This window comes from Acomys minous (assembly GCF_964271855.1).
Source record: "Acomys minous genome assembly, chromosome: 10".
In the NCBI taxonomy this organism is placed as follows: Eukaryota; Metazoa; Chordata; class Mammalia; order Rodentia; family Muridae; genus Acomys; species Acomys minous.
In genome coordinates this window covers 10,599,494-10,610,988 of record NC_140491.1, presented here as the reverse complement: position 1 = coordinate 10,610,988, position 11,495 = coordinate 10,599,494, and the positions used below count along the sequence as shown (strand labels likewise).

The window sequence follows — 11,495 nt, the reverse complement described above, 5'->3', positions numbered from 1 at the left end:
TAATTTTAATTAACTGATGTTCATTTTTCAGAGTCAGATTTGCGTTGATGATCATGAGTCATTATGTGATGGTACGTCAGAAACTCCTGAATTTTATTTAGGAGGCTAAAGAATGAAGTTCTGTGACTTTCAACCTTCACGCAGAACTTTTGCTTCATTTTTTTTCATTTTCTTTTCTGATGTGTTTGTGTGAATATGCGTGTGTGTGTGTGTGTGTGTGTGTGTGTGTGTGTGTGTGTGTATTAGTGTGTATGTGTTTGTTGGGGGGGCGAGGTACATGTATAAGTGTAGCTGCACATGTCACTTTTGGTGTAGGTGCATGCTCATTTGTGGAGGACAGAAGAAGACCTCAGCATCATGCTATATCATCTACAGCAATGAGATTAATCAAATCACTTCACTGACTGAGGCATCTCAGAACTAATATTTTGTAAGCCATAACTCACACATCTAAGATCCTCAAGCTACAGACAATCACTCAAAATTCTTATTTAGGTAAAAAGATAAAATAAAAATATTTCTGTCATCTTATTTTATTCCCTGATGAATTTTCCAATCATTGTTCACAATAGGCATGCAAACAATGAAAATATAAATTTCAAAGATATTATAAATTGTTACCCTGAGATCGTGTCCTTTTCATCAAACTGGTTTCATTTAATATAAGCACAGTTTATTTTAGTGTTCCTTTGTATTCACAGCATCATCATTCAGTGTGGGAATTATTACAGTGAACATTTGTGTCATCATGCTGGAGTACATTTAACAGATTGCTGTAAAAATGCATCTCCTCTTTAAGCACCAGTGTCTGGATGGCCCTGATAATATTGGAATTGCAGACAGTATTGGAGATAACCTTTGGAAATGAATATATATTTATTGAAGTCTTAGATTCTTTGTTCTCCTCTTCCCCTGTGAAACCATGGCTTTAGAACAGTTTACAGAATATGCTAAATTTTTTATTTATTTTTTATTTTTTATTTTTTATTTTATTTTTTTGTGAAACAAGGTAAATTAATGGCCCCGGTTATAGAAGGTTTGCATGTGATATCAATTCCTTTTAATTATACATTTTCCCATAAGTTTTTAATACAAAAATTTGGCATTTTATTGGAGCCACATGCATGTGAGGAATGATATCATTTTATGATATGTTTCTATAGTTATTAGGATTGGGAGAACATTTATTAAGTATTTATTTTCCTCACTCTCCTTAGCTAATATCGGTCATTAAAAGAGTTTCTGTAGTTTTTAACTTATCTCAAGGCTGAGGTCATTCAAGTTGAGATATCTTATATAAAATAATAGTATTTATTTCCTAAAATGAGATTCTTTGGTTAATTTGAAAATCCATGCCTACATCACTCTATGATTTAGTGTATGTATGAATTTGTTTCTTTTCAAGCCAGGAAGGCAGGTGCTTACCTTGTTCTCAAAAGCATGTCAGTGAAAACCTCATCACTGGGACACCTCACAGTGTTGAAGTTCTAATGACAGAGAAGATGACAGCATCTTGTTCTTTATGCAGCACGGTTTGATCCAAGTAACAGACACATGGTCTGAGTACAGTCACTCAAAGGCCAGTGCATATTTTACAGATGACTAAGAATTTGTGAAGTGTGTATTTATGATGGAAATCTTGGGAAGAATAAGGCCCCAGCTATCAGCGGTGCTTGTGAGATGCTGAAATGAGAGAGGAGCTGCTCAGAGAAGGGAAGAGATCTGAACAAGAGATACCATTGACTGCCTTGAAGAACCTGTTTAAACTCTCCCCTGAGGTCAGATTCACAAATGCCTTTTTTTGCTATTTGATTTTCAACACTGATAATAGCTCTCACTCTTGCGCTTCCTTTGCTAAAATTAGGCTTCTTTACTTTCAAACTCAATACCAGTGCCAAAAGAAAAGATTTTAACAACCCTGATCAAATTCTACACAGAAATAGAATTTAATGGCCATACAGTTGCCCTTCACGCTGACCCTCACAGGCACGTTGTGCTGACTGCAGATTGATACTGAGCACAACAGAGGTCAACCTAAACAACACCATGGTCTCACACCTAAATATGTTCTCCTTGTTTTTTTTACAAGAGGAGAAAACAACCACTCAAGGGGTGTTACTTTTTGAGATTGTTTTTAGACTTCATAGATATCTGGTGTGGCAAGATCTAGAAATATGGGGAGAATAAAATAACTATTTACCCAAAATGTTCCTTTACATTTTGAATCCTGGCTTTAAAGAACAATACAATAGTATACTACAGAAAAAAAATCAACAGTCTTAAATAATACAATCATAATAAGTTGTAAATATACATATATGAAATAAACATTTTTTTAAAAATAGACTGGTTCAATAGATAGTATTTCCTGCTCTACCACAGAACTCAAATTTATTTCTGAATACCCATGCTGGTCAGCTTAAAATTGTCTAGAAACCCAGCTTCTTGTGACCCAGAATCTTCTGGTTTTTGTACACTGGCACACTCATGGCCCATGCATATACATACAAATACAGAAAAATATTTTTAAGAAGAGGAAAATTTAAATGTCTTATAAACGTCCGTAGTACAGATTCTTATTAGTGGTCTAAAATTATAAAAAATAGAATAAGAGGAAAACCAATAGTAATTTTAAATCCAAGTCTTCAGGCATAAAGTGTCCTCATGCGTAAAGCTTATTCTTTGTTCTAGAGGATGTGCTTCCACTGCAGAGTATGGATTTCCAGGATTTAATCCAGGTATCATTGTTTCTAAGAAACCAATGAGCAAAATACAACAGGGACTTTCATGATAAGAACAAAAAATGGTGCAGTCAGTATGGAATTTACTGAAGAGTTTTCTCAGAGCACTTAAATATGGAACTACCATAGTATGTGATTAAGCTATATAATTTCCAATAGTATGCCTGTAAAAGTGGAGAAGTAATCAGTGAATTTATTTCATATATATGTTTATTGGAGCACTATTTAAAATAACTAGATTATGGAACAACCTTAAGAGTCAAATAGAGGAATAGATAACAAAAATAGAGTACACAAAGAGAACTTCCTTATTTAAGAAAAATAAAATCATCACATGCACCAGAAATTAACAGAATTGAAAACAATTCTACTATGCTAGCCAGACTCATAAAGACAAGCAATCTCTCATATATATATATATATATATATATATATATATATATATATATCCTAGTTATGTATTTATGTGTAAGGTATCGAGAGTTGTTTTAGAGTTAATTCAGTCTTCTGAATTATTGAAGATCACTTTGAATAGTCGTGTTAGGTAGCGTGTACTGAGTGACAAGGCCACATACACTTACATGTGCACATATAAACACTCATGCACATAAATAAAACAGTTTTTATTTTATCCATGCTTCTCTCTCTGTTTATTTGTGTACAACCACAAAGGGTTCTGTGAGAGAGGAAGAAATCATAAAGATGAGGTGTAGGCAAAAGAGGGTATGGGACCTTATGAGGCTGAGAAGCTTCTGTAAGGCAGGAGACACTGGCAACAGAACAAAGCAACAGACTACAGACTGGGAAAAGATCTTCACCAACCCTACATCTAACAAAGGGCTAATATCCAAAATATATAAAGAACTCAAGAAATTAAACACCACCAAACCAAATAACTCAATTAAGAAATGGGGTTCAGAGCTAAACAGAGAATACTCAACAGAGAAATATCGAATAGTTGAGAAACACATAAAGAAATGTTCAACATCCTTAGTCATCAGAGAAATGCAAAACAAAATGACTCTGAGATTTCATCTTACACCCATCAGAATGACTAAGATCAAAAACCAAGTGACAGCACATGCTGGTGAGGATGTGGAGAAAGGGGAACATTCTTTAATTACTGGTAGAAGTGCAAATTTGTATAACAATTTTGGAAATCAACCTGGCACTTTCTCAGAAATTTGGGAATAGGGCTATCTCAAGACCCCTCTATTCCACTCCTTGGAATATACCCAAAAGGTGCTCCACCACACAACAAGGATATTTGCTCAATTATGTTCATAGAAGCCTTGGTCATTATAGCCAGTATCTCGAAACAACCTAGATGTCCATCAGTTGAAGAATGGACAAGAAACTGTGGTATATTTACACTATGCAGTACGGTACTCAGCTATTCAAAACAAGGATATCTTGAAATTTGCAGGCAAATGGATGGAACTAGAAATGATCATCCTGCATGAGTTAACACAGACACATAAAGATACACATGGTATACACTCACTTATAATTGGACACTAGCCCAACATGGATGTCCTCTAAGAGTCTTCACTCAGCAGGGGATTGCAACAGATGCTGTGACTTGCTATTGAGACTCCAGGTGAGAGAAATATGGGAGAATGGGGAAATAGAAGGATCCAGAGGGTCCAGGAGCCCTACAAGACAACCATCAAGGCTGGTGGATCTGGATACTGTGGAGCCTGCACAAACTGCTGTAGCAAGCAAGGAAAATGCATACAGTAAACCTAGACTCTCTATTCAGATCTATCCAATGGAAAGAGCATTCTTCACAGTTGTATGGAGAGTGGAGACCGACTCTGACATAAACTCTATTGCCCTCTATTTGATGACTCCACCTTGGATGGGAGGGCTGGTGGCACTCAGAGGAAGAGGAAGCAGGCTATCTGAATTAGACCTAATTGGCTGTGATAATTACATGGTGTCAGGGGATCTCCTTCTGTCACAGGTCTAGGGGAAAGGAACAGGATGAAAGAGGGAAGGGGAACAGGAAGATATAAGTGAGGGGATAACCATTAGGATGTAATCTGAATAAATTATTTAAATAAAAAAGCAAAAAATGTATACATGTGGCATCAAGTCAGAAAACACCATATTGAAGAAGACAAGGCAACTGACAACGAAAGATGGAGACAGCTTTTCCTATCTTAGAAGATGGCAGGTGAAAAAGCCGAGAAGCCTGACACAAAGGAGAAGAAGCCTGCACCCAAGAAGGTGGTGATGATGCTGCCCTGGCTATCGATGCAGCCAAAAAGGGTGACCCTAAGGTTAAGAAGCCAAAGAAGAGGGAAGATCCATAGCAGCCGGATCCCTGTCCAGGTTAGAGGAATTGGCAGGCGCTCCTGATCTGCAATGTATTCTAGAAAGACCTTATACAAAAGGAAATACTCAGCTGCAAAGTCCAAAGTTGAAAAGAAGAAAAATGAGAGGATCCTTACTACTGCCACAAAAGTAGTCTGTGGTGACAAGAATGGCAGTACACAGGTGGGGATGCGTCGAAAAATGCCTAGGTTTTATCCTACTGAAGACTTCCCTCGGAAGCCGATGAACCATGGCAAAAAGCCCTTCCGTAATTTCGTGAGAAGGCTGCATGCCAGCATCACTACTGGGACTGTCCTGATCATCCTCACTAGGTGCCACATGGGTAAGAGAGGGGTTTTCCTGAAGCAGCTGGGAAGGGGCTTGCTGCTTGTGGCTGGACCTCACCAGAGTTTCACTACATAGCACACACGAGAAGTTTATCATGGCCACATCTACAAAAGTTGATATCAGCTAGGTTAAAATCCCTGAACACCCTACTGACGCTTACTTCAAGGAGTATCAGCTGCCTGCAAACCCAGTCACCAGGAGGATGAGATCTTTGACACGGAGAAGGAGAAACAAGAGATTATAGAGCAGTGCTGATCAGAAAACTGTGGACTCGCAGATTTTGCCAAAGATCAAGTTGTGCCTCAGCTTCAGGGCTACCTGCCATTCAGTTCTCCCTGAAAAACGGGATGTATTCTCATAAAATGGTGTTCTATGTTGCTAACAACCTAATTAAACAGCTTGGTTAAAAAAACCAACAACAAAACAAAACAAACAAAAAACTACAACCCCCCCCCAAAAAAACCCAAACAAACAAAAAGAAAAAAATGAAAAAGGTAAGAAAGATGGAGACAGGAGAATGGTCTAGGAGAAGGTGAGATATGGATGTATATAAAAGTTATGATAAATTCTGTAACTTTGAATACTACTTAAAATATAAACAAATAGGAAACTTATTTCAAAAACCCAATTTCTATTCTTTTTAACTTATACTTTTACATTCAACTTATTTTACTTAGTTCTCAAAAACCTTGCATATAAAAGTACACACGTTTTTTTTTTTCAAATTCAGGTCGGTGAATTTTGACAATACTAAAAAGTAGATAACCATTAGCCCATCAGCATACACCAGATTGTCTTCACCTACAAACTCCTGGATGCTGCTACTCAATCCAACTACCCTATTTAACTCTTTTTTCCCCCCTATTTAACTCTTGACAAATGGTTATAGATATAATTTTTGATAAAATTCTAAATTTAAACAAAGAAAGTGTTTGTTTGTCTCGTTTGTGGCTGTCTCATTTCATTCTTTATGCTTATATGATTGACATTCAGTTTTCATATCTCCATCCAAAATATCCCAATAGAATGATTTAGAACTCTCCTGTTAGACTTTGAAAGCACATTCTACACCCAAATAATTACACCCTATAGTATTAGACATTTTTCCTGAAAAAGAATATGGGTATGGTTAAAAGCTAAAGGACATGACTTTAAACTGGGCTTAAAAAATGGAAGAAACACTTAATTAAGACTTGAGATTGTTTAAAGTGTGTTTTAAAAAAAGACAAAATTAAATTTCCAGAAGCCTTTTGTCTCTTCATTTCAAACCCATTAGAGAGAATTGAGGGTATAACTCAGTGAAACTACACTTGCTACACACCCATAAAGCTCTCTATAGCTCTCTCACAGCTGAAAAACAAACCCCCAAAAAAGTAACATTGAAAATATTTGCTGTGCTGTATTTTAAGCATGCATCCAAATGGCCCCATTTTCGACTGAGATTACACTAAGTTAAAAATAATAGAACAGCAAAATTTTACATAAATCTGTAGTGTTGTGATAGTTTACTGTAATTACCAACACCGTTGAATCGATATCTTCCTTAAGAGTAAATAATGCACAAGTTCTGGAAATGTTTGGTAATGTATTTGTTTCCACAGAGAATGAGACCTCTGACACAGATCCAGGTCAATGGAGGGCAGCAAAACTCACATGGTTGAGTCTTTGAAGGGTCTATTTTTCCCTAGGTAACTTTTTTAAAATTTAAGTAATTTATTCAGATTACATCTCAGTTGTTATCCCCTCACTTGTATCTTCCTGTTCCCCCCTCTCTCGCTCCTTTATTCTATTCCCCTGTGACATGAGGGGACCTCCTCCTCCACTATATGATCACAGCCTATCAGGTCTCATCCTTGTAGCCTGCTTCCCCTTCCTCTGAGTGTCAACAGACCTCCCCACCAAGGGGAAGTGGTCAAATAGGGGGCACCAGAGTTTATGTCATAGTCAGTCCCTGCTCTCCACACAACTGTGGCGAATGGGCTGTCCTAAGTAACATTTTTTTTTATGTGTCTTTATTTGTGCCCTGGTAACCATGAGTTTAACAGTCGCTGGTATACTCTCCCATTGTTTTGATGTAACCCTTACTACAGGCCTAGAAACAGAAAGCCTCATGAACATGTAGAGAAACTGTAGGTTTAGATTTTTCAAAACCTACTTTATTTAGTGTTCTTACCCACTTCAACCTCACTTATAACCCACCAGCCAAAGGAAGGGAAGAAAGAATGTTAAAAGGAAAAAGGGTTTGTGGACTTGTTTAGACTTAGTTACTTGGGCCAATTCCACTCTGCATGTCAGGATACCAGCAGTCCAGCCCCAGGCCAACATCAGACAGCACACAAATTCATAGAGGTGCCACGATCCAGCAGAAGCCACAAGGCTGCGTGGAATAAGTATGAGCCTATGGAAGTGGCCGGAATCCACTGGAGTGCCGTAAGAAGTGCTCCGGAACGCCTCTCTCTGTGAAGCACAGACGAGGGAAACACAGCAAAGACCACCGAAGTGTTGTGCTGCATAGAAATGCCACAAGCCTCACCTCCCTGTCCATGTTTTTTTTTATCCACCTTCTCACCGTCACACCCCCATGCACTGTCTGTTCCCAGCAAAACATCACATGCCCTCTCTTTCAGAAAAACCTCAAATGACCTCTCACAAGACAGCTTTCATTAAAACACACCACAAAACCGAGCCTTCAGAGAAACCAGAAACTTCCACTTCAATAAACACCAAAATATTGAGCTAGAATTATTCATTCATTTTAAAAAGTTGTTTTTTGGAATGATTTTGTCACTTCTATGAAAAATAACCTAGTCCGAAGTTCGGTAGCAGGAACTGGTGCTATGGCTAAAAATGGACCGGTGTGTTGGCTCTGGATGTTGTCTTTTAAACTGGCGTCTTCGTGGAATTTGAAAATGTTTGGAAAGGTGGGTGGCAGAAGCTTTGCAATACTGTAAGATGGGTTAATAGATACTTCTATTGGGAGCTAAGGAAATTAGAATGTGCTAGGAGATTTAGCCTGGCCCTCTGGCGGTCATCTCTGTTCTTGTGGTTCTGGGTTTCTATAAAGGAGGCGCATTTGATCTACCAAGTCTCATCAGCTAGATTCCACTGAGGCATTCATTGTGCAGGGGAGGGACTAATTCCTGTTGCTCCATCGTGTGCCAGCTTCTCAGAATTCATTATTTTGACTACAATTTTTCAAACATATTGTATCAAGTCCTCTGAGTTTTAACCTATAAACTTCGGAAAATCACACATACACTCACACTCCCGCATAGACACATCTATTTTAGCCCTGCTTATATTAATAACAACACTTCATTTTAATGATGAAAAATGAGATTTTCACCATACAATGTGAGATTAATTTATTGTCACAGTTTTTAACTGACACTTCATACTCCCAGAAGCTTTATTCTACTTACATAAACTTTTCAAAATCTACTTCTCTTTGCTAGTGTATTATTTCATTTAAATATTTTGATGAATCTAGAATTTATTTGATATATGGAATTGCTTGACTTTTTTCCAGTAAGCATTTGTATCTGTTAAGTTCAGTTAATTTTAAATCAGTCAGTATGGCTACACTTTTAAAAATTAAGTCATTATTAACTTGTTCTGAAATGAAAGCATTAAATATAGTATTTTTTATCTCCTAAGAACCATAAGACAAAACAAACTCTTAGTATTGGTTGCCTTGGGAATGATATTATATCACAGCCGAAAAGTAACTAATATGATTCTTGGATATGTGATTAATAATTTTTAGATAATATTTTTGCATTTCTCATAATTATGTGCATACAAACAATGCATTCATGTTAACTCAAAAAATTTATAGCAATCTATGGCCAGGTTAATGCACATGTGGTGAGGAAAATAATGATGTCTTCATATATTTGATGCTAATAGTACAATTTTTCAGTTTAGGTAGCAAATTATCACTAAAACATAAAAAAATAGATGTTTTGGTTGTATTTAAAGGCTATTCCTATAGATTGAAAAAAATGACAGAAAAAGAAGATTTTCTATACCAGAGTATTTTAACATTATTTAGGAAAACTGAAAACAAAATTGGACATAATCAATAAAAAGAATAGTTAAATTATCCCTTACTATATTACAATAGTAATATAATAGAAGAAATAAAGTATAAATTAACTTTGAGGCCATTGCATATCATCAACATTTAAAACATATAATATTATTTCAAAATTAGTATACATACTTACTTCTATAAAACAAACAATAACTATTTTCCGATTCTTTGTTAACATATGTTTTCTCTTATTGTAAGATTGTGAAGAACACTATGTATAAATTGAATCATTACAATCAAAGTTATATGATAGTTTGACAAACACCCAGTCAAAATAAGAATAGAAAAATTACCAATAATCTTATATTGTTGAAATTGTGTGTGTTTCTCTGTATTTGTGCTTAACTCTAGATTCATAAGTGAATACTAGGAAACTTGTAATTTATAACATTAAAAAGGTTTTGGATGAAAAAAAACACAAAAAAGGTTTTTGGATGACTTCTTTAGATTTGGGTTAAAATCTGTTTAAGTCATTAAATGAAACTATCTACTTATCTAAATAGAAACCCATAAACCTATCGTCAACTCGTCAACAAAGACAATAAGTATATGACAATAATTCAATACATCTATATTTTTGAAAATATTTTATACCTATTTCAAAAATTGTTTTAGTAAAACTTATACTTGTTAATCAATATTTCATTATCAACTTTGATGTTTACTATTGTGGTATTTTAGAGATTTTAAATTATAATAAAAAGCTTTCCATTATTTTGTTCTTAATAGATTCCAATATGTAATAAGAAATACTGAAATCTACTCCATTTCTTATTGAAATTTATTTCTTAAAACAATAAAACAATGACATTAGTTTGGATGTGGGTGTGTCTTTACTGAACTCTTCAAGAATGAAGTCAATAAGGAAAGGAGTGCTTGGTTTGCTAAATCGGTAGTTAATTGCACATCCAAAAATTGTCTTTTCTGCTTTTATTACCTTGGTGTAGCAACCATCCTAATGAAATTTTAACAGAAGTGGGCACTACAAAGCACAAAAATCAGTATAGAAAGCACAAACACACCCAAATACACAAAACATGATATAATACTTTGCTTCAAATATGATTGCTATTTTCCTTGAAATACACGGTTAGATATGGCATAGTGATGAAGAAATCTGATTTCTTCATGGCCTAGTATAATATATTATTTACTTCTTTGAAACTTTCATAAGTAAAACAATAACATATGGAAAATATTGATTAAGTATTAGCAGAAACAACAGATATTATCACAAGTACTAGTGGTGATTTATAGAAACACCAAGTATAAATGATTATAATAGGAAGTCTGAGACTTTTCTTATATTTGATAAAATTTGTATTACCTATGTTCAAGTAACTGAGAAGTAATAAATTATAAGAAGTGGCCTTATAGTTTATACTCTGGGCTATCATAGAAGTACAACTTCCTATGTAAACTTATCAAAAATAAAATTTTTCTTGTTCTGTAATTATTTTTATTAAACTATCTTTCCTGATACATATATTTTGAATTGTCAAAATTTTTACATAAGTAGATGCACTTTTAACTGAGTGGATTTTATAAATTTATTTTCAAGTACATACTCTATTAGAAAGTCGAGATTTTTTTTTCTGGGTAGATGGATTTGGTTTTTACATTCTACAAAATCTGTACATTAATATTATTTTTGTTACTATGTTAAAAAGAAGTACTTTTCATACCACACATTATCGAATGTAAACACATTGTGTTATTAAAACATATTCTTTATAATATGTATCTCAGAATATATCATGATACTTTGAGATCAGTGAAGCAACTATTACTGCTAAGTATCATGTTTATCTGAACTTACTTTATTGTTGCTTTATTATGATCCTGACAATTTCTATGATGCATTAGAATTCTTCTTAGAAGAGGTAAATTTGTGCAATGTCACAGTGCTCAAATTCAAAACTCAAATTTGAAGACAACTTCACTTTTACACAGATCTAAAGAAACTTGCAAAATTATGTGTCTTAGAGATC

The 11,495-nt window shown here is 35.0% G+C and overlaps 1 pseudogene across 1 annotated transcript; it reads left to right on the top strand.

Moving 5' to 3' along the window:
- Nucleotides 1-4,913: 4,913 nt before the first annotated feature.
- Nucleotides 4,914-5,815, top strand: LOC311606504 (large ribosomal subunit protein eL6-like; annotated as a pseudogene). Its single transcript has one exon. The product of its transcript is annotated as a large ribosomal subunit protein eL6-like (transcript).
- Nucleotides 5,816-11,495: the final 5,680 nt, after the last annotated feature.